Source organism: Lissotriton helveticus, chromosome 10, assembly GCF_964261635.1.
Source record: "Lissotriton helveticus chromosome 10, aLisHel1.1, whole genome shotgun sequence".
NCBI lineage: Eukaryota > Metazoa > Chordata > Amphibia > Caudata > Salamandridae > Lissotriton > Lissotriton helveticus.
Window position 1 is genome coordinate 787,832,575 of NC_136071.1, and position 15,861 is coordinate 787,848,435.

A 15,861-nucleotide genomic window follows, 5' to 3' on the forward strand; every position below is an offset into this window, starting at 1 on the left:
CAGGTAGGCTACACAAAAACAAAAACATGTATTCAGGTCTGGGGTATTGGATCGCCTCATAATCATAAAACATGGAGACTTAGCCATCAAATTAATGAGTTTAATGTTACTTCATTCACAAACTGTTTCTAAGATACAAAAACTGAAAACTCTCCCAAATTATTGTATAAGATAGAAATAGTTCTCTGCAAGTGTACACTTTGTCAAAATGGTATTCACAAGGGAATAGTCATTCACACCAGCAAACATCCAATTGAATTGCATTGTATTCTATTCCCAAAAGTTGATTATGCACTTGTTAGTGTATTTATTAACAAGAGCAGATGAGCAGTTTTGTGTGAGTTAAGCCATAAGCTGGGATGATTGACTGTTGTTGACTAGTCAGTACATGGCAGGAGTTTTCTCTAGTTCTCTTTCAAACCATAAACCCAAACATTTGCAGGTATTCACAAGCCCCAATCTCAACCTACCAACCTCTGAAATTTTTTAGATATCATGATCCTTTCAAGGGCAGTTTTATCATTTAAAGATGGCATTTAAGGTTATCTATTGTGTACTCTTTCGCCTAACAGATACACAAGTAAATCATAATTGTTCACATTCTTTTCTTTAAATGTGTTTATTCAGTTCTCAAGACAGCACAACAACAAATAGTGCAGCAAAGCATAATCAATCAAATACACATTGTGTAGTGGAACTGGGGGAAGTATGGACATAATCAATACTCAGATATCTGACTTCCAACACACATCTCCTGGGGAAGGCCTACAAAAGCCTAACCAAGTTACTTTCCAGAAATGTGCCCACTGGTGCCAGAGGGGGTAGGCTATTGTGCTTGTGAAAGTGGCAGTCCAGTTCCAGAGTTAGCCATTTCAGAGACTGCGTCTTTCCTCCCATCCACGGTCAAGCCTATCTTATGACCCAGCGGTACAAAAAGGGGGGTGGTGATGGACGGAGCATCTGAATCAATCAAACACTAACACCCAGTCAAAAGATCTGGGTTTAATCCATCACCGTTCTTTAGCCCACTCTGCCACCCCAGTTCAGACATGGCTATATGCAAATCAGTCTGACCCTGTGCCTCATGGGAACAGTCCAGCCCGAACTGCCAAGCCATGTCTTATGACCCAGGGCTGTGTCGTGTCTACCCAATGCAACTAGCATGGTAGTCCAGTACTCTAAAGCCCTTTCTGCATGCTTGTCTGTTCATACCTTCTAGAGTCTGTAGTCCTCCCAGCTGCCCATTCCAACGATTCAGCCCTTCATTTAAATAAAGTCGGTGGGTTGGGGATGGCCCAGTGAATGGCAATATGTCATCGTGCTAGGACTAAGCTGAATTGTGCAAACCTGTATCTCATTTTATTCCCCTTTTTAGGTCTCGCCCTGGCGAAAGCACGCGAAGCGCGTTCTAGCTGCGAGAAGTATAGTCGTCGGCTCAGCTTCCAACGAGCCAAAGTGGAGACAAGAGATTGGCACGCGCAGCAATGTAGAATGGGATTTGGTCACGCGCGTGAGCTTCTACCGTGGACAGCATGGCAGAATCAGGCACACACACTCAGACAAACACGAGCACGCACACACACACACACACACACATCCCCTCCCCCTCTGCCCCCCCCCACTCCCACTCACCTGGTTCTTTCCGCGTGTCCTTCTCCCTCCGTAGCGGGTCAGTCTCGGCAGCAGGCTCTTCAGACTCCGAGGTCGGCGTGTGTAAAATAATAGTCAGAGACTTGATTGAAGTTGTTGCGTAGCTTTATTCTCACGCATATGTAGTTATATAACAAAGTGTCTTCTCCGGCGATCATCAGCTTACGCCGGGACAGCCGATGTGCGCGCTCACGGCGACGGCGTCTTGTGTGCTCCCACCGTGCTTTCAGTTTCATGCCCCAGTACACTGAACTCAGTGGGCGGGTTTTAACGACGCTGATCGCAGAGATCCTGACTTTTTTCTATGGGACCGTACTGTGAGCGAGCTTGAATGCCGCGCAGCACCAGATAAACCTGTCTATGGCGTTTGGATTCCAGGCCAGAGGTTAGCAGAGGACCCAGTTACATTTTTACAATGGGACCCGTGCCGGTGAGTTGATTAATGAGGGCTGGCTTTAGCTTGTTCTTACATGAGGCGGGCACGGGGCAGCTAAAACAGTGACTATGGCAGCCTTTAGAAAGGGGTGGTTTATTTATAGGGCACTCAAGACACGTGGCCCTTGTCCGCTGGACGCCTGTAGCGCGAGTCCGTGGCCTGTACACGAAGCAGGCAGCTAATGGGCCACATGTGAATGTTGGCATGGACCCCCAGGTGTGGCGAGATCCAGCGGCGCCCTCTGTGCCCCGTCTGTGTGCGCTGTGTCTGCCTTGGCACTGGCCCTGCTCTTGCTTTCCGTGTCGATGACAGGCTCACACTTTAGAAATCGCCACAGGGGTTACGCGGCGGAGGTGTGGAGCCGCGGGGGCACACTGCCGCAGATTCATCACACTCACCTCAAACAGTGTCTGTGGGCACAGGCCTCCGAGCGGACGTCATGGTGGGGCGTTTATGTAGGTGATGTAGTCTTGGTTTGATCCAATTAAATTAAGATGCCTGATCGCAATAATTTGTAGGCGGTAGTCCCAGAACTGGAAAAGGCGGCTGTGGTGGGTTAGAGCTGTCATTGCAGTGTCAGAAAGGGCAGTGGGGCTGGCATAGAGTCAGTCAGAGCTCGGGTCTTGTAAAAACCAGCCCTCCCTTCACTTACATGGGCAGAAGAGAAATGTAGTGTCTGTCGAAGACCTCCAGGCTTATAATCTTACTTTCTGCCTCCCCATAAACATGCAGAACCCCACCCCCGTCCCACTTTGAAGGATTAAACCCCAGAATAGACCCCACCCTGTCTTCACGTTCCCTTGATACATGATTCCAATTCCGGCTCTCCTTCCTCAGTGTCTTTGCTCTGTCATGTGATGTTAATGGCATGTGCATAGAGCTCAGTCTGTCCCTGGTACAGCATCGCAGCGCTTTCAAGTCTTTCCAAGCAGGTGTCAGGGTTTTGTCCCAGACTGGAGTCTATTGTGGCTTGTGAAGTTGTGAAGCCAGCAGCAGAAATGTGTGTGTTTGTTTGTTCAGTGACTCTGTCCACCACAGTGGGCAATATTTGGGTGAAAGACCTGGGTGTTTGATGGGGGAGAGGGGGGAGAGCAGACCAGACCACCAGAGTGCACCCCCAAAACGGGCCCTGAGAGCCCCTGCCTCAAGGCTTTAACTTTAGTACCAACCTTTATAAGATTAGGAATGGTTTGATCGAATGAAAAATGCCATTATTTGTCCTTGTTCCTGTCCCCCTCCCCTCGTTCCTGTTCCCCTACCCCTTTCTGTTCCCCTCTCCCACCCCCTCAGTCCCCTCCGTTTTCAAATATCCCAGCCAGTAATCTCCTGCTCTAACTGCTAATCCAGGAGGTGCCTTGCCCCCCGCAGCTCTCTAGTTTGCGCTCCAAGTCTGGAATCCAGTGCAAATCGATTCATAGAGCAGGACAGCTAGGGAACTAATACTGCCAGCAGGTACTTTTACCTACCTCACTTGGCCCTGCTGCCTCCTACCTATCTGCTCTCCGTGCTATCTCAGGGGTCAACTGTGGACACTGCCAACACTCTAACAGCTGCCATTAATATATAAACAGTGGACACTACCAGCACAGCACGAACTAGGAGCAGCGTGCTACTGTAACCGCACAGCTGTGTCTACCGCAGTGATGAAAAATGAAGGGCTGCCGATAGTGACATCAGTCGCATCCCCCGGTGCACACCTGTGTCTCCTTGATGGTTAGTCAGGGATTCCATCCCAAAAAAATTACAAAACAGTAGTGTTCTTGAAGACTTTTCTGTCATATATTTATTCAGAAAATTCATTTGTTGTCTTTATATGAAATTCATTTCATTTCATGTCGATTTGTTCAGACATCACAGTTATTCTTCCAATGCATTTCGGGCATTGATTAGCCCTTCATCAGGGAACATGTGCTACAAAGATGAATTCAACAAAAATATTCGTAATTAAACTCAAGTCCTGTTCATAAAAATGTAACAAAAAATCATGTGACTGTTGCTTTATATGCATGCATCTGATTTAAAAAAACTCGTGTTAAGTGTATTCAACTAAAAACTGGTGAAATGGAAGTGCTGAGAGTGAGGCAATAGCCCGTGATTAAGTGGAGAAGTGGAGAAGTGGTGCACACGGATGCGCATGTACTTACATGTATACAAAGGTATTTAAGCGACCTTAGGAAAACGGTTGCCGATCGCGTTCATCTGACGAGACTGAAACATGAGAGAGTATTCGTCAAAAATCGAGAACCTCCAAGAAGGTTCATATCGTTACATGCACGGTAAATATACTTACTTCCAAGACGCGTAGCGTCTTCTTGTACGTCTCACCGGTTCCTGTACGTGTTCAGGATACTCTGTGCTTCTTCCTCAAAAAACAGTGAGGACGCGATACGATTGGTGGTCGAGTTCCGATCACATGATCTCAAAACATGGTGGAAAGACTAAGTTTCTCGGGTAGAAGAACCCGAACGGGAAAAAAATAAATAAGCGAATATGAAACTAGAAATGTGTACCATATATAATTATGATGATAAAAAGTGTAAAAAGAGTACGCAAATATGAAAATGTGAAGGAATACACGTGTGTCATGATGTCATATATACAACTAATGTTGTGTTGTGGGATGTGCCAACACATCGGAACTGAATCAAAGAAACATAGCGCCGTAATAATAATAAATTCGATTGATATCACAATCCATAAGTAACAAGCAAATTCAATGCGATCATTTAAACCACACGGTTTACTCGAGTTCATCAAATAAATCCAATTGTTCTCCCTCTGGAGCAAAAGTTTGTTGTTGTAAATGCCTTCTTTTTTTTCTGTTGTCTCCAAAATTAGAAATTGCAGTTGTGATACATTATGATGTTCTTCAGCAAAATGGAGTGCCACTGAAGATTTCAAATTGTGTGTTCTTATATTTGATTTGTGTTCATTGGTTCTTGTTTTAATTTTTCTCTCAGTCTTGCCAATGTATTGTGGAAAAGTAAATTTTGCCATGTTATGTGTGCCTACGTGTTCCCTATGTTATGTCATATGTGCATGATCGATATGCATGTATCCCCTATGATCGATTAAAGACGCAATTATAGTTGTGTCCATCTCTAGTATGCCAGTTTCCAGTCCTCGTGAATACAACGAATATTAGGCCTATGTAAAGCTACGTTGCCACGTTTTACAGTGTGCACGTTAATTCATTGAATTGTCCCCGTTTCTAGGCCTCAAAAGGGCCCGGACTCAGATTCAGCTCCTGTTTCCTGAACCCTCTCCGAGGAGCGATACAGCCCCCACCTGTATCCCTGACCCTTAGCTTACTTTCATGCCTCGCAGTGCCCGGCTCGGCCTGGCTCTGCCTCCCAGTCTGCCAAGAGTATGTTATGTTTCTAGTTATCAGTTCAGCCCTCCTTCTCTGCATTCCTAAGCTACTGAATCGCATCAACAGTTCCCGTCATGGTCTAGCCTTTATGTCTCCATGTAAGAGAAATACTGTATTAATATTCATAGAATATTCCTCGCACACGCACTACATGTAGAATTATGCATGCACCAGTCTTAATGTCTATTAGCCTTCACTCTGATAACTTTTGGATTCTATCAACATGTACTCTAAACACTAGATACTAGATATGCCTGGGTACATGTCGCTCTGACACTCCAGACTTTAGTCTCCTCTTCTAGCGCAGAAGTCATAGCCCCAGTTCTCCCTAGTAACACGTCATTGTCAGTTTGCGCGCACCACTAGGTTAGAGGTCCCAACTGCTCAGGTAGCCCCCTCCATGTTTCCGCCCCGTTTATGACATATTCTGTTACGTTTGTATCACATGTCTATGTATACGCCCTGTACACGCCTTCTTGTTACATCAGTTTTGCCCTTATCTTTCGCGACTGCTACGAACCCCGCCTACTGCTACGCCTACTGTATTGAATGTAATGCAATTATTTTGATATATATATTGTGCACCGATATTAAAGTTTGCTAGCCAATTCCCAGATCCTGCCCCCGACAGCTGTCGGGCCCTGCCATCCTATTCCCGTACAGGCTGTCCTGTTCCTGTCCTTAATGCTTGATTAAAGCCTGTCAACTTCAGCTACCTCGAATCTTGACTCTTATTTATTGAGCTACCTGTTTATTGATTATAGTCAAAAATAGATCCGGTAATAATTTATTTATTTACCACATAATGGCGCCCGAATAGGAACTTGCCCTTTCCCCACGCGCCGGAGAAGCCACGCAGGCCCCCTGATCCTCTGCAGCCGTGACGGAACCATACCGTGCACGTGCAGATATTTCTGCTTCAAGTATCCCTCAGGCCCACGGAGGAGACGGAGGATGCGGTCCAGCGTCCAGACGAGGCGGTGAGGAACGCGGCGAGTCCCGACCAGAGCCCAAGCCGAGAGTCCAAGGTCCGAGGTATCCGGAGGTCCACCTGTAACTGAAGTCCGAAGTTCGTAGTCCGTCGTCGTAGCAGTCCAGTCCAGTCCAGTCCGAGGCCTTCCGTTCTTGCTGCCCGGTGAGTACCGTTGCTGGGGTAGTATCTAGACAGGGTCAATTAATTTGTCTCTGGTCCGTGGGTTTGGGTACGCAAATCCAACACGAAGTGTTCACTTAGGTGGACGCGGGTCCTGACGTGTCTCTTTATGGGACCGGTAAGTTTCGTACTGTTTTAGCAGTGCATCCAGTCATTCTAGTAAAGTTTCTGTTCTAGTAAGTTCTGTTCTCGAGAAATTCATGTGTTCTGTTTTCAGTATTCCAGGTAATATTCTGTCCGAACTGTTGTTTTAAATGTTATTCCATGTGTTTTCAATGTCGTGGTATGAATGATTCGTTTTTCAGTTATTATTGTGTTTATCGTGTATTGTATTGTGTCCAGATTCCCAGTCTAAGTTATGCCTCTGTTCACGAAGTTACGTCAGTTAAAAACCAGAAAAGGTCTGCTCGAGGAAGCAGTTCCTGTCCCGCCTAGGGACAGTCCAGGTCATTTTATGTATCAAAAGCATGGCATAAGTGCCATATTATATCTAGATTTATGGGTGGAGTACACCAAAGAATTAGAGGAAAAGTATAGATGGCCCGTATCAGGTACGTGGGATGCCGAGTGCATCATGCGAGTAGAAGAAGTATTATGGAAAAAGAAAGCCAGACAGTCCCAGAAAGATGCCATCGAGTTATGGCGCAAAGAATCTCATAAAAGAACCGAAAAAGAAATCAGAAAGTCAGAATTAAGTAGAGAATCCTCAGAAAGAGCCCAAGAAAGGGAATTAATCGAAGTAGGTGAACGAGTTAAAGCCGAACAGTCAGACAGACAGAGAAATGCCCTTATTAAGGGTATGTATCCTCTTCTTGCCGAGGGCTTGCCAAAAGCAACCCCGGAAGCACCATGTAATTTTCCGCCGCCATTAGTTCCGATTAAGCTACGTCACAAACCGACCGCAGCTGATATTTTTCTCTCGTCCTATTTGGACGACACAGTCCCAGCATATGCAAATCCTGTTCCGCCAGCTCCTGTAAATAATGTAATTCCTGTTCCTCCAGCCACCGGGGCACCTGTTACAGCACCTGTTACGGTACCCCCGGTCCAGCCTACAGTACAAGTACCCGCTACATCGGTCACTCTGCCAGCACGAAGAGTATCAGTCGACGATTCTAGTTTAGGGGCCGCGGGGGGAGGTCCTCCTGGTACCCCGCCGCCACACAAACGTGTAACATTAGTCGAGTTACATGAACGTGCGTTACAGCGTACGCCCAAACAGCAGTCCGTTGCAGATATCAAACGAGCTCTTACCGAATGCCGTTATGATCCAGTCCCAGGCGATGATAATATGGTTATATATTCATTACGTGTAAGACAGGTGACCGAGTATTTGGACACCCTACCGAATATGAAAGAAGATCTAGACAGAATATATCGTTTCATCCGTACAGGAGAAGATCCAGAAAGTATTGGCGAAATCATGTCTCAAAGGAAAGCTGAGACTCAGCTCATGCTATTAAAGTTTTTAATCAATTGTTTAATAAGGGAACAAGATTGTCCGACTAAAGATCCGATCGAAATGAGAGTTCTGACAAAGTGGAGTGATCATATAGCCGAGGGAAGACACAAGACACTCAGTAGTATAGAGAGTATGTACAAGAAAATTCGTAAGGAAATAATAAGGTTACACGAGAAACGAATAGCAGCACAAGTAAGCGAGAAAGAAGACGACTCTCCTACTGAAGAGGTAGAAGACGAGAATACCGCCAGAATAGCGTATGTAGGTAGATCTAGATTTCCAGACCGACATTCACGCCTAGAACACAAGAAAGTTTTTCATCTTCCAGCACCAGAACAAGGTTCTCTTGAACAAGTATTTCAAGCTACCGATCACATTCTGAAATCACGAATCGGTTATAGTGAACTTAGTACTATGCATGAACAAGAACTAGCCCAATCAGTAGTCCGGTGGGCTACTGATTCTACCACTTTTCCAGATGAAATAGTGGCACAAATGTTTCTGAAACTGCCCCCAGCCGAGCAGCGACTGGTGGGTATGTACATGATCCAGCACCTCATTACACTGTATGAGGGACAACATTCTGATCCAGGTCCGTTACATGATGTCCTGAACGAGTTACTCCAGTATAAATGGAGAGGTTTAGGTACCGATTTAATTAGTGTCATTCTAGAACAGCGCCACAAATATAGAACGTTTCTGAATCCGCATTTTGTTCACGTCTCACCTCCAGAAAGTAAACCATTCTACATGGATAGACAGCATCCGTTACGAGAAGTACACCCAGTTAGGACACCGGGTGGTGAAATGCAACGAGTATTTGTTTACACCCCTATCACAAAGATGGAATTCTTAGAGATGAAGAAATTAATTCCCTGTCACGACAAAGACCCAGCAGGGTTCCATCGAGAATTAAAAGACATGCTCCGTATGGGAGAATACACGTATCCAGATATCATTAAAATGTTAAAGGTCCTGTTGCCCGCAGGGGTATATGAAAAACTCAAGGAAAAAGAATGGGAGGTGGGAGAGAAAAAGATTGATTGGACAGCTCTAGAAGCTGAAGATAAAATACGAGTACCAGGTACCGGTCTTGGGGACAAATGTAAAGAATTGCCCGAGTTATTGATACAAGTTTTGCCAAGGTTATTAGCCACGAAAAAGGAAGATTGGGATGCAATCTCAGCATGCAAACAGAAACAGGATGAAGACACTAGTGATTTTTATTCTAGATTTGAGAAATGTTTTATTATTAACAGTGGTTTGAAGACAAGTAGCGAGTCATACCCTCATCTTTTTGTTACTAAACTAGTCGAGAATTCAAGTCCACAAGTTAAAAATCGAGTTTTGAAAGTCGAAAGTACCTGGCAAGCTAGTACCCCGTCACAAATGCTTCAAATGCTCCAGTATCACCAGAACAGAATCAGGGAAGAGCAAGAACACGAAAGGAGACGTATGAAAGACACGAAAATGAAAGTACTAGTTGCACAATCTGTTCCACAAGACAGTCAGAAGAGGGGTCCGAATCAAGTCAGTCATCCTGCAGCTCCCGTTAAAGGGACATGCAATTATTGTAAACAGCCAGGTCATTTTATAAACGAGTGTGCAGTTCTGAAACACAACATAGCTACTGGTAAGACTAAAGAAAGACCACGTCCGCCTAGACAAGAACAAGTTTCACAGACTTCTCAGTCACCACAGAATGCACAACAGACAGTTCCAGCACCGCAGCCTATCGCTGCAACACAGCATGTTACACAGCAAATGTACCAGTATGCCCAGACAGAGTATCCCGAGTATCAACAGTATTCATGAAACAGCCTAGAGAGGGAGGTAGGCTTGCCTCTCATCGAGATACCTGTAGATCAAGAGGGTCCCTATGTACACAGTCAAGTATTAGGGAAAGACAGAAAGTTTTTGATTGATACAGGGGCAAGTAGGACTACTATCAGTCATGACGAGGTTCCAGGGGCTCCGCTCTCAGGCTCTAGAAATGTTTCCCTTGGATTTTCAGGAAAGCCTATTGTTAATGAGATTTCAAAACCAGTTACTCTAGAAGTTGGTCCATTGTCCCGAACTACTGATTTGTTACTTACGAAGTCATGTCCAGAGAATTTGTTAGGCATTAAAACACTGAAAGAATTAGGTGCAGTTATTTGCTGCTCTCCAGAAGGAATCCGATTGTTTTTGCGTGACTTTAAAGGTCACTATGTATTACATGATTTTGATCCAAGATTATCCAATGTACCGCAGCATTTATGGGCGCAAGGTCCAACTGATGTAGGTTTTATGCAAATCACACCCCATCGTGTGACTCTCAAGCAAGGTATAGTCTTGCCACGAATCAGACAGTACAGATTGCCACCTGAGGCTGTAGCAGCCTTATCCAAAATTATTGACGAGCTCATTGCTCAAGGAGTGGTTGTAGAAACTGACTCCAATGTATGTAATTCTCCTATCATTCCAGTCATGAAACGTACTGATCCAAATGCACCTCCAGTATATCGATTAGTGATTGACCTTCGAGAACTTAACAAATGTATCATACCCCAGTATCCAGTGGTCCCAGATATTTCATCCCTATTGACAGCTATTGATTCTGAAGCTACATTTTTCACTGTTATAGACCTCAAGAATGCATTTTTCAGTGTTCCGATTCATCCAGATAGCCAGTACCTTTTCGTTTTTTGTTTAAATGGAAGGAGCTATAAATTCACACGAGCTCCTCAAGGTTTCACAGAAAGTCCTAGTATTTACAGTCAAGCACTTAAAAGACAACTAGACAATGTTCACATGCCAACTGACACTGCCCTGCTCCAGTATGTCGATGATCTACTGATCACAGCCCGTTCTGAACGTGATTGCGAGCGTGCGTCACTTACAGTTCTGTATTTCCTAGCCGAGATGGGGCACAAGGTGTCCCCTTCGAAGCTTCAGTTCTGTGTCCAGCAAGTGATCTACTTAGGCCACTTACTGTCCAAGTGGGGTAGGCAGTTGACACCAGACCGGATCCAGTTAATAGCGAGTCTTCCACAGCCCAAGACACAGAAGGAGGTATGTGCTTTTATTGGCCTCACTTCTTACTGCAGACAATGGATTCCTCAGTATGCATTTCTAGCAAAGCCACTGATACAGTTAACGACACAGGAGGCAGCCGTATCGACTGTCCTCCCTTGGACATCTTAACATACACTTAGTTTTAATGAATTAAAGAAAGCCTTATGCCAAGCACCTGTTCTAGCTACACCGAACTACAGTAAGCCTTTTACACTTTTTGTCACAGAACGTGATGGTACTGCATTATCTGTTCTCACACAAGATCAAGCAGGACAGTACAAGCCCTGTGCTTATTTCTCGAGCACATTAGATCCAGTAGCCCAGGCTCTGCCTGCGTGCCTCAAGTCAGTTGCAGCCACAGCTCTAGCAATCAGACAAAGTGATTCCATAGTGTTAGGACCCTCCTTGACAGTACAAGTTCCACATTCCGTGGAAGTTCTTTTAAACCGAACACAGACTCAGCACTTGACAATTGCACGTTTAACAGGTTATGAACTGACACTGTTTCAGCCACACATAGAAATCAGACGCTGCAACGTTCTAAATCCTGCTACTCTGTTACCGTCAGTTACTTCAAATCCTGCCATACATGACTGTGTGGAAGTTGTTAACACTATGACTAAGCCAAGACAAGATCTGACAGACATTGCATTACCTAATCCTGACCTGACACTTTATGTGGACGGTTCATGTATGAGAACTACTACAGGAGAACCAGTAGCCGCGTATGCAGTGACTACTGACACAGAAGTTATTGAAACACACCGTATCGACACCCTGTCTGCTCAAGCAGCAGAGCTAGTTGCTCTGACCCAAGCCTGCATACGTGCCAAGAACCTGAAAGTAAACATATACACAGATTCACGTTACGCATTCGGAGTTGTACACGACTTCGGAGTACTCTGGCAGGAGAGAGGTTTCATGACTTCTCATGGAACCAAGATTCAGCATGGTCTCCTCATTCAAGCTCTGTTAGATGCAATACATTTACCGACAGCTATCGCTATCATGAAGTGCAAGGCACATACGAAAGTTACTGACATCATTTCCCAAGGTAACGATCTAGCAGATCGAACAGCCAAGCTTACAGCTCAGACACCAGACATTCCAGTCAACAAGACACAGACATCCACTCCAGAACAGACTACTTGTATGACAGTTAAAGACCCGACACAAGATGTCATAGACATACAGTTACATGCTACTCCTGAAGAAATGAAGAAATGGTCCGAACAAGGAGGGGTCCAGACAGATCAGGGATGGTTGACGAAGGGAAAAGCCACATGGTTTCTCCCCGACTCCATGGTTCAAGTCATTATCAATACCGCACATAGTCCAGCACATCTAGGAGAAAAAGCCATGTTAGACAGTATACAGAACCTTTGGTTCAACAAGCACTTACGAACTGCAGCCAAGCAGAAAGTCCGTACTTGTATGATATGTTGTCAATTCAATCCAGGTAAAAGTGTCCCGGTGGAACAAGGTGGATTCCAACCTCCTGACCACCCTTTTGAAGTCCTCCAGATGGATTATATTCAGATGGAGCGATGTCAAGGTTTCAAGTATGTTCTTGTAGTTGTATGCGCTTTGTCCAGGTGGACAGAAGCATATCCAGTTCCAGATTACACAGCAGCGACCACTGCCAAGCAGTTGGTTCGTGAATTCTTTCCCCGCTATGGACTCCCTAGGGTCGTGTATTCTGATAACGGCCAGCCATTCTCATCCGAGTTAATGAAACATGTTTCCCTCTTGTTAGGGTACCAGTGGAAGTTCCATTGTGTGCGCCATCCTGAAGCAGCCGGTCTCGTAGAGAGACATAATCAGACCCTGAAAATCCGTATTGCCAAGACATGTAAAGAGAAAGGTGTAGACTGGCTAGTTGCCCTGCCAGTTGCTTTATTCTTTATGCGAATGTTGCACACTCCAGATCAGGTCTGTCCCCTTATGAGGTCGTATTCGGCCGCCCCCCAAACATGTGGGGTACACCTAGACCCGCAGTATTACAGATGTTTCCAGTAATATGTTGACAGATTACCTAGCTTCCTTGATGTCTGCCCTACACTCTTGTCGTTCACAGGTTGCCGCTGCATTTCCAGACAATACCGAAGTGAAACCGCATGAGGTCATTCCAGGCGACCTTGTCCTCGTAAGGAACTTTGATCGTTCAAGTCCGCTGGAGCCTCGTTGGAAGGAGCCGCGACTTGTCCTTCTGACCACCCGCACGGCCGTGAAGTTGGAAGGCCGCAAGGGGTGGGTCCATCTGTCCCATATAAAGAAGTTCCATGGAGTTCGAGAAAAAACATTTTCAAAGGACTGTTCCATTTCTAAAGACTGCCTGAAACCAGACTCTGAACTGAAAGTTCCTCTGTTAGAGAAAACTCCGCAACAGGAGTATAAGTTGAAGCTCCGGTCTAGTAAAATTAGTCAGCCAGTTTAATTGTCTAAGTCCCTCTCGGGTGAAACGGTTAGACAGGTATCTGACATGTATGAGATAGACCCCCATAGTGAGAGAGTTAGTCAAAACTCTATAAGATGTATCGTTTTCCTCAGTTTTATATTGTTTCTAAGTTTGATGGTTACCTGCACAAGTTATGCATTACATTTATGTTTTCCAATTTCTCATGTAAATAAGTTTTCTAATGCTACAGTAGAGCACACATTTAGTGATCTGCCTCCTCACGAGTTATCCTATCGTCTTGCTATGAGAAATAATACATTTATAAGAATGTTACACTATTCACACCAGACCAGCAATGCTACGAATTGTTGGGTGTGTGGTCGACTCCCCCCTTTTCAGACACCGAAGGGAGTTCTGCCACTTTTTCCTTATCCGTTTTCACATAATGGTTCGTGTGGAGCATGGTCCACGTTAACGTCATCCTCCAATGATATGTCCCTTCTGAATAGAACATGTTTTCCAGACAAGCAAGGTCTCTCCCATAGAACAGGGTTAGATCTAGAAAATGAAGTTTATAATTTAGGTAATTATTCTTCGAATTTTATGGTCCTGAATGTTCAGTCTGATACTACTCCAGAATTACCTGCTATTTCAGTACTACCAGTCAAAGGCGAATTATGTGTCCGAAATAATGGTTCCGCACATGTAGGACATAGTGATTGTACTACTACTGTCGAGTATAGTGACAGTGGGAAATCTATTTTCAAAGCTTCACGTCATTCTTATTTTGTTTGTGGTCAGACCGCATATGTTCGTCTGCCCCTCGATTGGCATGGAACATGTTACATTGCCTTCCTACTGCCACCAGTTTTTCTAGCCCCATCTGATTATCACAGAAACACACATCTAGTACACGTCAGACATAGAAGGGAGATTGAGTCCCCAATTGTCGATCAAACTGAAACTGCTCTAGAACAGTATACAGACTTCAATAGAGGTTTCTTTTTCTTTATAGGACCTATCCAGAATAGTAAGTTAATCCGTAGGTTAACCAGAACCCTTGAAGCAGTAGTGAATGAGACTACTTCTGCTCTAGGTAACTTAACGGAAGAGCAATCTGCTATGAGATTTGTTGTGCTCCAAAATCGTCTCGTTCTTGACGTCATACTGGCCGATAGAGGAGGAGCATGTAGAGTCATCGGATCTAGTTGCTGCATTTTCATTCCTAATAACGCGCCGTCTGTTTATTCAGCTATAACCAGACTTCATAAAATTGCCCATCAGTTACACCAGAATCCAGGCACCTGGACATGGTCCGGTTGGCTCTGGAGTATCATATCTGCTTGGGGATGGAAAGTATTGTCATTCCTAGGTATTGCAGTAATGATCATATTCAGTTGCTGCCTCTGTATACAATGTGGCCCTGCGATTTGCGGCATGTGCGCTACCTCTTGTATTCCTAGTCCTAAGTCCCGTTCCAAGACAATTCGAGACGAGCAAATGATGCTATATGAAATGATAGATGGTATCATGAATATAGATGTTTCCTGATGGAAACGTAGGGCACAAGGAGGGAATGTGGAAAAGTAAATTTTGCCATGTTATATGTGCCTACGTGTTCCCTATGTTATGTCATATGTGCATGATCGATATGCATGTATCCCCTATGATCGATTAAAGACGCAATTATAGTTGTGTCCATCTCTAGTATGCCAGTTTCCAGTCCTCGTGAATACAACGAATATTAGGCCTATGTAAAGCTACGTTGCCACGTTTTACAGTGTGCATGTTAATTCATTGAATTGTCCCCGTTTCTAGGCCTCAAAAGGGCCCGGACTCAGATTCAGCTCCTGTTTCCTGAACCCTCTCCGAGGAGCGATACAGCCCCCACCTGTATCCCTGACCCTTAGCTTACTTTCATGCCTCGCAGTGCCCGGCTCGGCCTGGCTCTGCCTCCCAGTCTGCCAAGAGTATGTTATGTTTCTAGTTATCAGTTCAGCCCTCCTTCTCTGCATTCCTAAGCTACTGAATCGCATCAATAGTTCCCGTCATGGTCTAGCCTTTATGTCTCCATGTAAGAGAAATACTGTATTAATATTCATAGAATATTCCTCGCACACGCACTACATGTAGAATTATGCATGCACCAGTCTTAATGTCTGTTAGCCTTTACTCTGATAACTTTTGGATTCTATCAACATGTACTCTAAACACTAGATACTAGATATGCCTGGGTACATGTCGCTCTGACACTCCAGACTTTAGTCTCCTCTTCTAGCGCAGAAGTCATAGCCCCAGTTCTCCCTAGTAACACGTCATTGTCAGTTTGCGC